The sequence below is a fragment of the Macaca fascicularis genome, chromosome X (genome assembly GCF_037993035.2).
Source record: "Macaca fascicularis isolate 582-1 chromosome X, T2T-MFA8v1.1".
Taxonomy (NCBI): domain Eukaryota; kingdom Metazoa; phylum Chordata; class Mammalia; order Primates; family Cercopithecidae; genus Macaca; species Macaca fascicularis.
In genome coordinates, this window is record NC_088395.1 from 41,472,315 (window position 1) to 41,488,204 (window position 15,890).

Genomic DNA, 15,890 nt, shown 5'->3' on the forward strand with positions numbered 1-15,890 from the left:
TCTTAGTCTATTTCATGCTGCTGTAACAGTACTAGAGACTGGGCAATTTATAAAGAACAGATACTTACTTCTTACAGTTCTGGAGGTTGGGAAGTCTAGGATTGAGGGGCTCACATCAAGTAAAAGCCTTCATGCGGCGCCATCCCATGGCGGAAGGTGGAAGTGTGAGAGAGCAAGAGGGGGCTGAACGTGCTTTTATAACAAATCTACTTTTGCAATAATGACATTAATCCATTCATGAGAGCAGAGGCCTCATGACCTAACCACCTCTTAAAGAGCCCACCTCTCAACATGATTGCAGTGGGGTTTAAGTCTCCAACACGTGAACTCAGGAGGACATATTCAAACCATAGTATGCAGTTTCTTCAGTTTACAGTTAAAGCAATGAAAGTTCAGAAAGGCTAGGTGTGTGGGGTGTGAGATAGTACAGTATAGTGAAAAACAAACAAAGGTTGGCATCATTTAACTGCCCTGAACCTCAGTTTCCTCTTTCATGAGAAGAGAAGAATAATCCTTATCTTGTATGGCTGTCATATTAAATGGAATAATGTCCATAGCAAGCTCAGCCCTGAGCAAATTCTTTTTGAGATGGAGTCTCACTCTATTGCCCAGGCTGGAGTGCAGTTGTATGATCTTGGCTCACTGCAGCCTCTGCCACCCGGATTCAAGTGATTCTCCTGCCTCAGTCCCCCTCCCCGCAAGGAGCTGGGACTACAGGTGCATGCCACCATGCCCAACTAATTTTTGTATTTTTAGTAGAGATGGGGTTTCACCATGTTGGCCAGGCTGGTCTCAAACTCCTGACCTCAAGAGATCCACCCACCTCAGCCTCCCAAAGTGCTGGGATTATAGGCATGAGCCACCACGCCCGGCCCTAAGCAAATTCTTATTAAAAGCTGGTTGTTGGGCCAGGCGCGGTGGCTCACACCTGTAACCCCAGCACTTTGGGAGGCCAAGGCGGGTGGCTCATGAGGTCAGGAGATTGAGACCATCCTGGCTGACATGGTGAAACCCCGTCTCTACTAAAAATATAAAAAATTAGCCGGACGTGGTGGCGGGCGCCAGTAGTCCCAGCTACTTGGGAGGCTGAGGCAGGAGAATGGCGTGAACCTGGGAGGCGGAGCTTGCAGTGAGCTGAGATCGCGCCACTGCACTCCAGCCTAGGCGACAGAGCGAGACTCCATATAAAAAAAAAAGCTGGTTGTTGGCCAGGTGCGGCGGCTCATGCCTGTAATCCCAGGAGTTTGGGAGACCAAAGTGGGCGGATCACCTGAAGTCAGGTGTTCAAGACTAGCCTGGCTAACATGGTGAAACCCCGCCTCTACCAAAAATACAAAAAAATTAGCCAGGTGTGGTGGCAGGTGCCTGTAGTCCCAGCTACTTGGGAGGCTGAGGCAGGAGAATCACTTGAACCCAAGAGGTGGAGGTTGCAGTGAGCCAAGATGGCGCCACTGCACCCCAGCGTGGGCAACAGAGCGAGACTCCATCTCAAAAAACAACACCACCACCAACGACAACAAAAAGCTCATTGTTATAAGAGCAAAAGAAACCCATACAATTTAGTTAATTTGAGTAGTATTATACATGTTCTTATTACCCAGATAACATATGTTACCACAGTACCTAAACTACGTCCTGTAGATATTTGCTGTCATTTGGGGTTGCTTCCATCTGTAGGTCTTGTTCTGTTGAGCTGCCCTGAGCCACTCCCAGCAGCTCTGTTCTAGGACTGCACGTAAATGTTATCATATAGGCTGTGTGCAGTGGCTTATGCCTGTAATCCCAGCACTTTGGGGGGCCGAGGCAGGTAGATCTCCTGAGGTCAGGAATTCGAGACCAGCATGACCAACATGGTGAAACCCCATCTCTACTAAAAATACAAAAATTATCTGGGTGTGGTGGTGGGTGCCTGTAATGCCAGCACTTCGGGAGGCTGAGGAGGGTGGATCATGAGGTCAGGTGTTTGAGACCAGGCTGGCCAACATGGTGAAACCTCGTCTCTACTAAGAGTACAAAAATTAGCCAGGCATGGTGGTGTGTGCCTGTAATCCCAGCTACTCGGGAGGCTGAGGCAGGAGAATTGCTTGAACCCAGGAGGCAGAGGTTGCAGTGAGGTGAGATTGCACCACTATACTCCAACCTGGGTGACAGAGTGATACTCCATCTTTGAAAAAAAAAAAAAAAGAAAAAAAAAAGAAAAAAAATGTCATTGTATAGTATGTTTCTTTTGTGTCAAGTTTCTTTTAACATGTTTTTATTGCTTGTAGTTTGTTCCTTTTATTGCTGAGTAGTATTCTACTCTACAAATAAATTATAATTTATTTCTCCATTCTACTGTTGGGTAATTTCTATTTTTTATCAATTATAAATTAGCCTTTATGAACATTCTTCTATAGTCTCTTTGTGGACTTTTTTTTTTTTTTTTTTTTTTTTCATTTTTCTTGGGCAAATACTTAGGAGTGGAATTGCTGAATCACATGACAGGCATATGTTTAGCTTTAATAGATATTGCCAAAGTTTTACAAAGCTATGGAACTATTTTACACTCCCATCAACTATGCGAAAGAATCTAGTTGTTCTCCATCCTCATCAACATCTGGGGTTATCAGTCTTTTGAATTTTAGCATTCTAGTGAATGTGTAGGGAAATCTCACTGTAGTTTTAATTTGCATTTCTCTGATGCCTAATGACGCTGAGCACCTGTTCATGTGCTTAATGGCCATGTAATATATTCTATTTTTTTTTTTTTTCGAGACAAGGTTTCACTCTGTCACCCAGGATGGAGTGCGGTGGTGCCATCTCAGCTCACTGCGGCCTCTGCCTCCTGGGTTCAAGTGATTCTCCTGCCTCAGTCTCCTGAGTAGCTGGGATTACAGGCACCCTCTACCATGTCTGGCTAGTTTTTGTATTTTTAGCAGAGATGGGGTTTTGCTATGTTGGCTGGGCTGTTCTCGAACCCCTGACCTCAGGTGATCTGCCCACCTCGGCCTCCCAAAGTGCTGGGATTACAGGCGTGAGCCACCGCACCCGGCCTATTCTTTTGTCAAGCATTCAAGTCTTTTATCCATTTTTTAAAATAAATTTTTAAAAATTTTCTTCTTCTTCTTCACTGGCAAAGTGAAAGCAATCATCCATTTTTACTTGTCTTTTCATTATTCATTTGTAGGAGTTATTTTTACATTCTGTATAGTCATATATATAAGACATACCTACATACATACAATTAATATTTAAAGTGTATCCTCATGAAACTATCACCACAATCAAGATAATGAACATATCCATCACCCCCAAGAATCATGCCCCATTATAACCTCTCCCTCCTACCCTTCTCTGCCTCCCTACTCATCCCCAGGCGACCCCTGATCTTTCTGTTACTATAGATTAGTTTGCAGTTTCTAGAATTTTATGTAAGTGGAATCACACAATATATACTCTTTCTTTTTTTGGTCTGGCTCCTTTCACTCGGCAGAATTATCACGATTCATCCATGTTGTAGGTATCAATAGTCATTCCTTTTTTTGGCAATTTTAACATTATTTTTTTCTCTTTCATTTTTTAAAATTTCCATAGGTTTTTTGGGAACAGGTGGTATTTGCTTACATGAGGAAGTTCTTTAGTGGTGATTTGTGATATTTTGGTGCACTCATCACCTGAGCAACAAACACTGAAACCAAATTATAGTCTTACCCCTCACCCCCCTCCCACCCTTTCCCTCTGAGTCCCCAAAATCCATTGTATCATTCTCATGCCTTTGCATCCTCATAGCTTAGCTCTCACTTATGAGTGAGAACATATGGTGTTCGGTTTTCCATTCCTCAGTTACTTCACTTAGAATAATAGTCTCCAATCCCATCCAGGTTGCTGTGAATGCCATTAATTTATTCCTTTTTATGGCGGGGTAGTATTCCATCACATATATATACCACAGTTTCTTTATCCACTTGTTAACTGATGGACATTTGGGCTGGTTCCATATTTGTGCAATTGCGAATTATGCTGCTATAAACATGTGTGTGCAAGTATCTTTTTCATATAATGACTTCTTTTCCTCTGGGTAGACACCCAGTAGTGGGATTGCTGGATCAAATGGTTCTACTTTTAGTTATTTAAGGAATCTCCACACTGTTTTCCATAGTGGTTGTACCAGTTTACATTCCCACCAGCAGCGTAGAAGTGTTCCCTGTTCACCACATCCACACCAACATCTACTATTTTTTGATTTATTGATTATGGCCATTCTTGCAGGAGCAAGGTGGTTTTGCATTATGGTTTTGATTTGCATTTCCCTGATCATTAGTGATGTTGAACATTTTTTCTTTTTTCTTTTTTTCCTGAGACAGAGGCTCACTCTGTCATCCAGGCTGGAGTGCAGTAGTGCGATCTCAGCTCACTGCAACCTCTGTCTCCTGGTTTCAAGCAATTATCCTGCCTCAGTTTCCCAAGTAGCTGGGATTACAGGTACAGGCCACCACGCCTAATTTTTGTATTTTCATTAGAGACAGGGTTTCACCATGTTGGCCAGGCTGGTCTTGAACTCCTGATCTTGTGATCCACCCACTTCATCCTCCCAAAGTGCTGGGATTACAGGTGTGAGCCTCCGTGCCTGGCCAAGCATTTTTTCATGTTTCTTGACCATTTGTACATCTTTTTTTGCGAACTGTCCAATAGTCATTCCTTTTGATTGCTGAGTGATATTCCATTGTATGGCTATATCATTTGTTTGCCCATTCAACTCTTTTTTTTTTGTTTTTGTTTCTGAGATGGAGTCTCACTCTGTTGCCCAGGCTAGAGTGCAGTGGCACAGTCTTGGCTCACTGCAAGCTCCACCTCCCGGGTTCACGCCATTCTCCTGCCTCAGCCACCCAAGTAGCTGGGACTACAGGCGCCCGCCACCATGCCCAGCTAATTTTTGTAGTTTTAGTAGAGACAGGGTTTCACCTTGTTAGCTAGGATGGTCTCAATCTCCTGACCTCGTGATCCGCCCGCCCTGGCCTCCCAAAATGCTGGGATTACAGGGGTGAGCCACCGTGCCCAGCCAGTAGTCTTTTATATTTAGTAGCATACTTACCATTTCCATTGCTTTTTCATCACTCTTTATTCCTTCCTGTAGACCTAATTTTCATCTACCAGCATTTTCCTTCAGACTGAAGAATGTCTTCATTTTTTGTGCAGAAGATCTGCTGGAGAAGAATTTTCTCAGATTTTGTTTATCTGAAAGTATCTCTATTGCCCTTCATTTCTGAAGATATTTTCACTGGAGAGAGACAGAATTCTAGGTTGCCAGATTTTGCTTTTCATTCAGTGCTTAAAGGGCACTAATCCCTTTTTTTTTTTTTTTTTTTTTTTTAAAGACAAGGTCTGGCTCTGTGGCCCAGGCAGGAATTCAGTGGCATGATCTCCACTTACTGCAACCTCTGTATCCTGGGCTCAAGCGATCCTCCCACCTCAGCCTCCCAAGTAGCTGGGACTCAAGTGATCCTCCCACCTCAGCCTCCCAAGTAGCTGGGACTATGCCACCACACATAGCTAATTTTTGTATTTTTTGGTAGAGACAGGGTTTTGCCATGTTGCCCAGACTGGTCTCAAACTCCTGGGCTCAAGCGATCCACCCACCTCGGCCTCTGAAAGTGCTAGGATTACAGGCATGGGCCACTGTGCCTGGCCACTAATCCCATTCTTGATCATCCACTCTCATGACCTAAGCACCTCTGAAAGTCTCCATCTCCTAATACCATCACTTTGGGGGTTAGAATTTCAACACATAAATTTGGAAGGCGGATATAAACATTCAGACCGTAACTGTGATTCTCTTTTACTGTTTTTTACCCTATGTAACATGTCTTTTTGTTTTGGATACTTTTAAGAATTTTCTATCTTTGTTTCTCAGCAGTTTGGCTATGATGGGCCGTGTGTGTGTGTGTGTGTGTGTGTGTGTGTGTGTGTGTGTGTGTATGTGTTTTATGTTACTTGGGGCTTGCTAAGCTTCTTGTTTTAATCAAATTTGGAAACTGTCATCAATTATCTTTTAGCCATATTCTGTATCTTCTCTCCTCTGAGACTCCACATACATGTATATTAGTCTAATTGCTTGATATTGTTCCACAGGTCATTGAGGCTCTGATAATTTTTCCCCCCGTCCTTTTTTCCCCCCGTCCTTTTTTTTTTTTTCTCTCTGTGCTTCACTTTGGTGAATAACTATTGGCCTCTCTTCAAGTTTATGAAGATTTTCTTCTGCAGTGTCTAATCTGCTATATATCTTATTCAATAATTTTTAAAATTTTAGCTATTGTCTTATTTCAGTACTAAGATTTCTACTGGGTTCCTTTTTAGAGTTTCCATACCTCTTCTAAAATTCAGATTTCCTATGTCTTTGCCCATGATACCCATCTTTTCCTGTAAATTCCTTAACATATTTATAGCAAATCTTTGCTTGGTAATTCCAACATGCAGGTTGTCTGTGAATCCGCTTCTGCTGTTTGTTTTTGTTTTTGTTTTTGTTTTTTGAGACAGAGTCTCGCTCTGCCGCCCAGGCTGGAGTGCAGTGCAGTGGTGTGATCTCAGCTCACTGCAAGCTCCTCCTCCCGGGTTCACGCCATTCTCCTGCCTCAGCCTCCCGAGTAGCTGGAACTACAGGCGCCCACCACTACGCCCGGCTAATTTTTTTGTATTTTTAGTACAGACGGGGTTTCACTGTGTTAACCAGGATGGTCTCGATCTCCTGACCTCGTGATCCGCCCGCCTCGGCCTCCCAAAGTGCTGGGATTACAGGCGTGAGCCACCGCGCCCGGCCTGTTTTTTTTTTTTTTTCTTCTTGATAAGTGTCATGTTTGCTGCTTCTTCACATGTCTAGTAGTATTTGGTTGTATACTGGATACTGTGGATGGCAGTGGTAGAAACTCTGGATTCTCTTGTCTTCTGTTGAAGAGTGTAGAATTTTGTTCTGGCATTCAGTTAAATTACTGGCAGATCATCTTGATCCCTGAAAGGCTTGGTTTTAGGCTTTTTAAGGGTAGGCCTACTTGAGTTTTGCCCTTAGTCCTGGGAAATGGTCTTCACTCCTGAGGCATGGTCCTTTGGGGTTTCAGTGGAAAGCTCAAGGTATTTGACAAGTTCCTCTAACTTGGCGTACCTTGAACTTTTTTTTTTTTTTTTTTTTAAAGACAGAGCCTTGCTCTGTTGCCCAGTCTAGAGTGCGGTGGCATGATCTCAGCTCACTGCAATTCTACCTGTAGCCCCAACTACCTGCCCACCGAGTAGCTGGGACTACAGGTGCCCGTCACCACACCCAGCTAATTTTTTTTGTATTTTTAGTAAAGATGAGGTTTTACCATGTTGGCCAAGCTGGTCTCAAACTCCTGACCTCAAGTGATCTGCCTGCCTTGCCCTCCCAAAGTTCTGGGATTATAGGCCTGAACCACCACGCCCAGCCAGGACCTTGAACTCTTAAACTGCCTCCTGTCACTGGGCAATTGCTAAAATCTGTGTTTAGGTCTTTCGGTGTTTAGTTCTTGCTTTCCCCTTGGGCTCCTTGGAGTCATCCCACACATATGCCCTTCAGAACTCAGTCAAAGACATAAGGGGAACCTGTATACCAACTTTGTGGCTCCTCTTTTGAGGCTCCCTATTTTCCATGTTTTCCCTCCTCAATTTCCAGCCACTGTGGCAGCTATAAATGCTGATCTCTAAGCTGTCAGCTCAGCTTGCTTTCTCCTTTAGCTTCACTCCCCATGTGCTGTGTGGACTTGAAAATGCCCTGAGAGAGCCGGGCCCAGAGGCTCACGCCTGTGATCCCAGCACTTTGGGAGGCTGAGGCAGGAGGATCTCTTGAGGTCAGGAGTTCAAGACCAGCCTCGGCAACATAGTGACACCTTGTCTCTACAAAACATTAGCTGGGCATGGTGATACATACTTGTAGTCCCAGCTACTTGGGAGGCTCAGGTGAGAGGATTACCCTAGCCCAGGGAGGTCAAGGCTGTGGTGAACCGAGACTGCACCACTGCACTCCAGCGTGGGCAACAGAGAGAAGAGACCTTGTCCCCCCCCCCCCAAAAAAAAAAAAAGAAAGAAAATGTCTTGAGAGGAAAAATCAGTTAGATGCACATCTCACCTAGTTTGTGTCTCTTCTTTGAAGGGTTGCATCAACTCTGATTGCCTGTTTTGGTTGTTCTCTGGGGCTTTAAAACAATTTTTTTTTTTTTTGAGACAGAGTTTCTCTCTTGTAGCCCAGGCTGCAGTGCAATGGCACTATCCTGGCTCACTGCAACCTCTGCCACCCAGGTTCAAGCAATTTTCCTGCCTCAACCTCCTGAGTAGCTGAGATTACAGGTGCCCGCCAACATGCCTGGCTAATTTTTTTTTTTTTTTTTTTTTGTAGTTTTAGTAGAGACAGGGTTTCGCCATGTTGGTGGCCAGATTGGTTTTTTTGTTTTGTTTTGTTTTTCTTTTAGATGGATTTTTGCTCTTGTTGTCCAAGCTGGAGTGCAATGGCATGATCTTGGCTCACTGCAACCTCCACCTCCCGGGTTCAAGCGATTTTCCTGCCTCAGCCTCCCGAGCAGCTGGGATTACAGGTGCCCGCCACCATGCCCAGCTATTTTTTTTTTTTTTTTTGTAGTTTTAGTAGAGACAGGGTTTTGCCATGTTGGCCAGACTGGTCTTGAACTCCTGACCTCAGGTGATTCGCCTGCCTCGGCCTCCCAAAGTGCTGGGATTACAGGTGGGAGCCACCACACCCAGCTGGCCAGACTAGTCTTGAACTCCTGACCTCAAGTGATCCGCCCACTTCAGCCTCCCAAACTGCTGGGATTACAGGCGTGAACCACCACACCCAGCTAAAACAATTTAAAAATATACATATTTTGTCCAGAGTCTACCATAGATAGCAGTGGGAATGTTAGTCTGATAGAAGCTACTCTGCCATGATCGCAGTGTAACTCATCCACATATATTATTATTAAAAGAATTTTTTTTTGGTGCCTTGCTTTTCTGGCTCACTAAACATATACTTAGTCTTCATACTGAACAAACCAATACAGTTTTGCTGTCAGTTCTGATAATTTACTTGACTTATTATTATTATTATTAATTATTTTAGATGGAGTCTTGCTCTATCACCCAGGCTGGAGTGCAGTGGTGCAATCTTGGCTCACTGCAACCTCTGCCTCCTGGGTTCAAGCGATTCTTGTGCATCAGCCTCCCGAGTAGCTGGGGTTACAGGCATGCGCCACTGCACCTGGCTAATTTTTGTATTTTTAGTACAGACAGGGTTTCACCATGTTGGCCAGGCTGGTCTCGAACTCCTGACCTCAGGTGATCTGTCCACCTCTGCCTCCCAAAGTGCTGGGATTACAGGCGCGAGCCACCGTGCCCAGCGACTTAATTTATTACTTTTTGGGGGGACAAGGTCTTTTTCTGTTGTCCAGGCTGGAGTTCAGTGGTCCAATCATAGCTCTCTGTAACCCTGAACTCCTGGGCTCAAGTAATCCTCCTGCCTCAGCCTCCTGAGGCGTACTGTTTGCTCTCCTGCAGGAATTTCAGATAGAGCTGCCCCTGATCACGAAATAAACATTGTGCATCTACCATGCTGCCTTTTCCATTGGTCCCCAAGATTGGGCTTGGGGCCTCTGGCTTCCACAGGGTAGCAGGCCACGACATTCTACCTTTTTTTTTTTTTTTTTTTTTTGAGACAGTCTCACTCTGTCACCCAGGCTAGAGTATAGTGATGCAATCTCGGCTCACTGCAACCTCTTCCTCCCGGGTTCAAGCAATTCTGCTTCCTCAGCCTCCCGAGTAGCTGGGATTACAGGTGCATGCCACCACACCCGGCTAAGTTTTGTACTTTTAGTAGAGACAGGGTTTCACCATGTTGGCCAGGCTAGTCTCGAACACCTGACCTTAGGTGATCCACCCACCTCTGCTTCCCAAAGTGCTGGGATCACAGGCGTGAGCCACTGTGCCCAGCCTCATGACATTCTACTTTGCTGCAGGTGGCAAGCCTACTGGTGGGTTTTGAAGTCTTTATCTGATCCTCCATTCAAATGCTCAGAACGAAAGTAATTTATAAACAACTTACTCTCCCATGATGATGTAAAAAAGGTTCTAGCAGGCAAGGACTGGTGAACGGAACTTAACTGCAGAGTGTCTATAATTAATTCTTTTGAGATGTGCAAGAAGGTCATTGATTTTATTTAGTATGCTGTCCTTTTGGCTTAATTTTAGTGACTGTTAAAGAAAAAAAATTAATTGATAGGCTTTTCTTTCATTCCCAATCTCCTGCTCCCTAATTCTCCCTCCTCCTTGAGGCATAATTTACTCAATGGGGATGTTCAGGAATTGAATTCTTCTGGTGAGAGGAACTACAGTAGCACCAACAGAAATATAACACAAGCCACATGTTTAAAAATTCTGAGCAGTCACATTAAAAAAAGGTAAAAAGAAACAGTTAACATTAATTTTAATATTTTATTTAACCCAATATATCTAAAATACCATTGTAACATGTAATCAGTATAAAAATCATTGATGCAGCTGGGTGCGGTGGCTCACACCTATAATCCCAGCACTTTGGGAGACTGAGGTGGGCGGATCAACTGAGGTCAGGAGTTTGAGACCAGCCTGGCCAACATGGCAAAACCCAATTAGCTGGGTGTGGTGGCACATACCTGTAATCCCAGCTACTTGGGTGGCTGAGGCAGAAGAATCACTTGAACCTGGGAGGTGGAGGTTGCAGTGAGCCGAGATAGCGCCATTGTACTCTAGCCTGGCGAAAGAATGAGGACTCAGTCTCAAAAAAAAAAAAAAAAATCACTGATGCAGTATTTTACTCTTTTTAAGTCTTTGAGATCTGGTGTGTCTTCTATATGCATAGCACATCTCAATTTGGGTTAGCCACTTTTCAAATGCTCAGTAGCCCATGGGGCTAGTGGCTACTGTATTGGGCAGTGCAGGTCTAGAGGGTAAGCTACAGCAATGCCCTCGGAGATCCCCCAGGGCCTGCAGACAACAAACCCTCAAGGCCACATTCTAGTGTTTCCTGACCAAACTGAGGGTGGGGTTGCTATTGCTCACAGCCCAATAATGAGATGCAGATGAACTGGGAAAGGAGGGAGTTTTTATTTCTGTAACTGGTTACATGGAAAAGGTCTGGAAAATATCTCCAGACCAACTCAAAATTACAAAGTTTTCCAGAGCTTATATACCTTCTTTTTTTTTTTTTTTTTTTTTTTGAGACGGAGTCTCGCCGTGTCGCCCAGGCTGGAGTGCAGTGGCGCGATCTCGGCTCACTGCAAGCTCCGCCTCCCGGGTTCACGCCATTCTCCCGCCTCAGCCTCCGAGTAGCTGGGACTACAGGCGCCCGCCACCACGCCCGGCTAGTTTTTTGTATTTTTAGTAGAGACGGGGTTTCACCATGTTAGCCAGGATGGTCTCGATCTCCTGACCTCGTGATCCACCCGCCTCGGCCTCCCAAAGTGCTGGGATTACAGGCTTGAGCCACCGTGCCCGGCCTTTTTTTTTTTTTTTTGAGATGGAGTTTCACTCTTGTCACCCAGGCTGGAGTGCAATGGCACTATCTCAGCTCACTGCAACCTCTGCTTCCCAGGTTCAAGCAATTCTCCTGCCTCAGCCTTCCGAGTAGCTGGGATTACAGGTGCCCACCACCATGCCTGGCTAATTTTTGTACTTTTAGTACAGACGGAGTTTCACACATGTTGGCCAGGCTAGTCTCGAACTCCTGACCTCAGGTGATCTGCCCACCTTGGCCTCTCAAAGTACTGGGATTACAGGCGTGAGCCACCGCACCTGACCCAGAGTTTATACACCTTCTAAGCTATATGTCCACGTGTATGTGTGCATTCATCTAAAGGCATAAGTGATTAACTTCTTTTACTCTGTAACTAAAATCTGAGTTTTGAAGACCTTCCTCTGGAGCCTCAGTAAATTTACTTAATCTAGATGGGTCCAGGTGCTGGGGTGATTACCCTTATCTTGTCTCCTGCTAAATCATGGAGGTTTGGGGAGTTCCTTCAGACCCCCAATAAACTTGTTTGTGGAGGTCTGGGGAGTTTAGACCCCCAGTAAAACTTGTTTAATCCTAAATGGGTCCTGTTAAGAATTATTTCATTATCTTGTCATGCTTTAAGGCCCAGGAAAGGCCTGGGCAAAACTCTTTTTGGGCTTTTGTTACCTTCCAGTCTTTGTATAAGGGCACTGGCTTTTTTATATATATATATATATATATATTTTTTTTTTTTTTTTTTTTTTTTTTTTTTTTTCCCTGGGGTAACTGGTTCTTTAGAAGGAGGGGAGCACTGGGGAGTATCTTCAGGGTGGCTGAACTTTGCAACCTCTTTAATAAACAACTTCCCCCTGTAAAGTCTGTCCTCCTTTATCACCACACCCCGATGCCCCAGTCTTCAGGAAATGGCATCAGGCCCATATTTCTGTAGAATTCAGAGTTCTGCGAGGTAGAGCATTCCTTCCAATGGGATCTTAGAATTCTTAGAGTTGCAGAATTTTACTGACTAGATTCAGGAGGTCTCAGGAGTCCAGACTTCCTTAAAGCTTGGCTCAAAATTCCAAGGGAGCTCATAACTCCATGGGACCCAGAGTTCCTGGCTCGGGAACATTGGGAGACCTGGGATACAGTGGCTTAGCCTCAAGCATAAAGGTGAACAATATCTTTATGGCTTGAAGGTATATGAAATAATGTTACTACATCAGAGCAGCGCCTCTGCTTGCATACCTATGGGAGTCTGTAGCTGTGACACGTAGAAGTTGGCCACATCCAGGTCAGTGGCTCCAAAGTGGGTGGCCACACGCACACCCTCGTGCAATGTGAAGCTCACCTTACGATTCACCATGGCCAGCAGGCTGCGGAGGTAACGCTCCAGAAGGGCGGCTCAGGCCCGCTGCTCCTGGAATTCCAGGGATTCTTGAGCTACGGGACACTCCTGGATTTCAGGAACCTCTGGCTTCAGGGGCAAAGCCACGGCTGAGGCCATCAGGGCCTTGGGGCAGCTGGAGCACAGGCACGGAAAAGGTCACTGGAGCCTGCATTGTCTTGGCGAGGTCCGTGACTACTGGCGCCCCCACTTCTGCCGGCGCCCCGCAGTAGAGGCCCGGGCAGGCCCCGAGCCGCGGAGCCTGGGTTCTGCCCGCGCCCCCGCCACCAACACACGTGGTCGCGGGCAATATTATTTATTTAGTTTTGATACGGAGTCTCACTCTGTCGCCCGGGCTAGAGTGCAGTGGTGTGATCTCAGCTCACTGGAACCTCCACTTCCCGGGTTCAAGGGATTCTCGTGCTTCAGCCTCCCAAGTAGGTGGGATTACAGGCGCCCATCACCACGCCCGGCTAATTTTTGTATTTTTAGTAGAGACGGAGTTTCACCATGTTGCTCAGGCTGGTGTGAACTCCTGAGCTCAGGTGATCCACCCGCCTCGGCCTCCCAAAGTGCTGGGATTACAGGCATGAGCCACTGCGACCGGCCAGCTTTTAATACTTAACCATTCAGTCAGTGCTGAAACAGTTGTTATAGGAGGCCTGCGTTAGTGAAACCTGGCCTGCCACACTGGGAGCACACTAGTGGTGGTACAGGCAGGAGGGAGTTTAGACTGGGGTCAGCTGCAGGGATTGCAGCTGGGTTTTGCTGATTAAGGTAACTGGAAAGCAAAGGAGCGGGTGTCTTAGGTGGATAAACCCGTGTGAGGCCGCGGAGGTGGGAAGAGGCCATGCGCCGGACACAGGATAACTCGGTGGAGGGCCTGCATCCTGCTGCCCGGGCAGGCAGGATTTTTCCTGGGGTGACCTTTGGCTGACTGTTGCTCCTTTTTTCTCTTTTCTCCTCCTTCCCGACCCCCCACCACCCTGTCCCCGCAGTGGTGGTCCTCGGCCTGCCCAGAGCCCGGGCCGTGGGGGCCTGCGCTCGGGCTTGTCCCACCGCCTGCGCCTGCAGCACTGTGGAGCGCGGCTGCTCAGTGCGCTGCGACCGCGCGGGCCTCCTGCGGGTGCCGGCCGACTTCCCGTGCGAGGCGGTGTCCATCGACCTGGACCGGAACGGCCTGCGCTTCCTGGGCGAGCGGGCCTTCGGCACGCTGCCGTCCCTGCGCCGCCTGTCGCTGCGCCACAACAACCTGTCCTTCATCACGCCCGGCGCCTTCAAGGGCCTGCCGCGCCTGGCTGAGCTGCGCCTGGCGCACAACGGCGATCTACGCTACCTGCACGCGCGCACCTTCGCGGCGCTCGGCCGCCTGCGCCGCCTGGACCTAGCCGCCTGCCGCCTCTTCAGCGTGCCCGAGCGCCTCCTGGCCGAACTGCCGGCCCTGCGCGAGCTCGCCGCCTTCGACAACCTGTTCCGCCGCGTGCCGGGCGCGCTACGGGGCCTGGCCAACCTGACTCACGCGCACCTGGAGCGCGGCCGCATCGAGGCGGTGGCCTCCAGCTCGCTGCAAGGCCTGCGCCGCCTGCGCTCGCTCAGCCTGCAGGCCAACCGCGTCCGTGCCGTGCACGCTGGCGCCTTCGGTGACTGTGGCGTCCTGGAGCATCTGCTGCTCAACGACAACCTGCTGGCCGAGCTCCCGGCCGACGCCTTCCGCGGCCTGCGGCGCCTGCGCACGCTCAACCTGGGTGGCAACGCACTGGACCGCGTGGCGCGCGCCTGGTTCGTTGACTTGGCCGAGCTCGAGCTGCTCTACCTGGACCGCAACAGCATCGCCTTCGTGGAGGAGGGCGCCTTCCAGAACCTCTCGGGCCTCCTCGCCCTGCACCTCAACAGCAACCGCCTCACCGTGCTCGCCTGGGCCGCCTTCCAGCCCGGCTTCTTCCTGGGCCGCCTCTTCCTCTTCCGCAACCCGTGGTGCTGCGACTGCCGCCTGGAGTGGCTGCGGGACTGGATGGAGGGCTCCGGGCGTGTCACCGACGTGCCGTGCGCCTCCCCGGGCTCCGTGGCCGGCCTGGACCTCAGCCGGGTGACCTTCGGGCGCTCCTCCAATGGCCTCTGTGTGGACCCCGAGGAGCTGAACCTCACCACGTCCAGTCCAGGCCCGTCCCCAGAACCAGCGGCCACCACCGTGAGCAGGTTCAGCAGCCTCCTCTCCAAGCTGCTGGCCCCGAGGGTCCTGGTGGAGGAGGAGGCCAACACCACTGGGGGGCTGGCCAACGCCTCCCTGTCCTACAGCCTCTCCTCCCGCGGGGTGGGAGGCGCTGGCCGGCAGCCCTGGTTTCTCCTCACCTCTTGTCTCCTGCCCAGTGTGGCCCAGCACGTGGTGTTTGGCCTGCAGATGGACTGACTGGCCAGAGGGGCAAAGTTTGCTTAACTGGGCTTGAGAGTGTTTGTGGAAAGGGGAGAGGAGACGGGATGGGGGGCAGAAGTGAAAATCCCAGTGGAGGGTGAAATGAACCGTTTCCCTCCAGAGATGGCCCCAGGGAGAACACAGGGACATGCCACTCGAGGGGGAGGATGGTATGTATTTCTGCTCTTGTCACACGGGCATCCATTGGAAAAGAACGTGGGCCAAGAATGAACGTGGGCCCTCGGGTGGGAAGACTAGGACTCGGAAGCTTCTAGGGCTTCACATCCCCTCCCCTCCCCTCTCCTCCTCTCCTCTCTCCTCCCCACCCCATCCCACCCCACCCCACCATCTTCCAGGCAACAGTGCCTGCAAGGCCTGAATTAGAGAGACTTCCATTGGCTAAGTAGTTAAGAGCCGTCCGAGTTCTCCTGGCGGGGTAACCCATTATACCCAAGTCCTTTGTTTCCTACCACAATCCTCCTCCTCCTCTCCAGGGACCTGGAAACACTAGGATTCAGGAAGGTGGGCAGGACGTGAGAGAAAGGAGATGGGAGAGAGACTTAAGACAAAGGGTGGCGGTGGTTCCTGGGGTCTGA

The 15,890-nt window shown here is 48.4% G+C and overlaps 1 non-coding gene and 1 pseudogene across 1 annotated transcript in view; one reads left to right on the plus strand and one right to left on the minus strand.

The window, feature by feature from the left end:
• The window catches only part of LOC102145523 (uncharacterized), a 64,817-nt gene that overhangs the window by 10,288 nt on the left and 38,639 nt on the right, over positions 1–15,890 (plus strand). The window lies entirely within an intron of this gene.
• On the minus strand, positions 12,684–13,059 carry LOC141409478 (gem-associated protein 7-like; annotated as a pseudogene).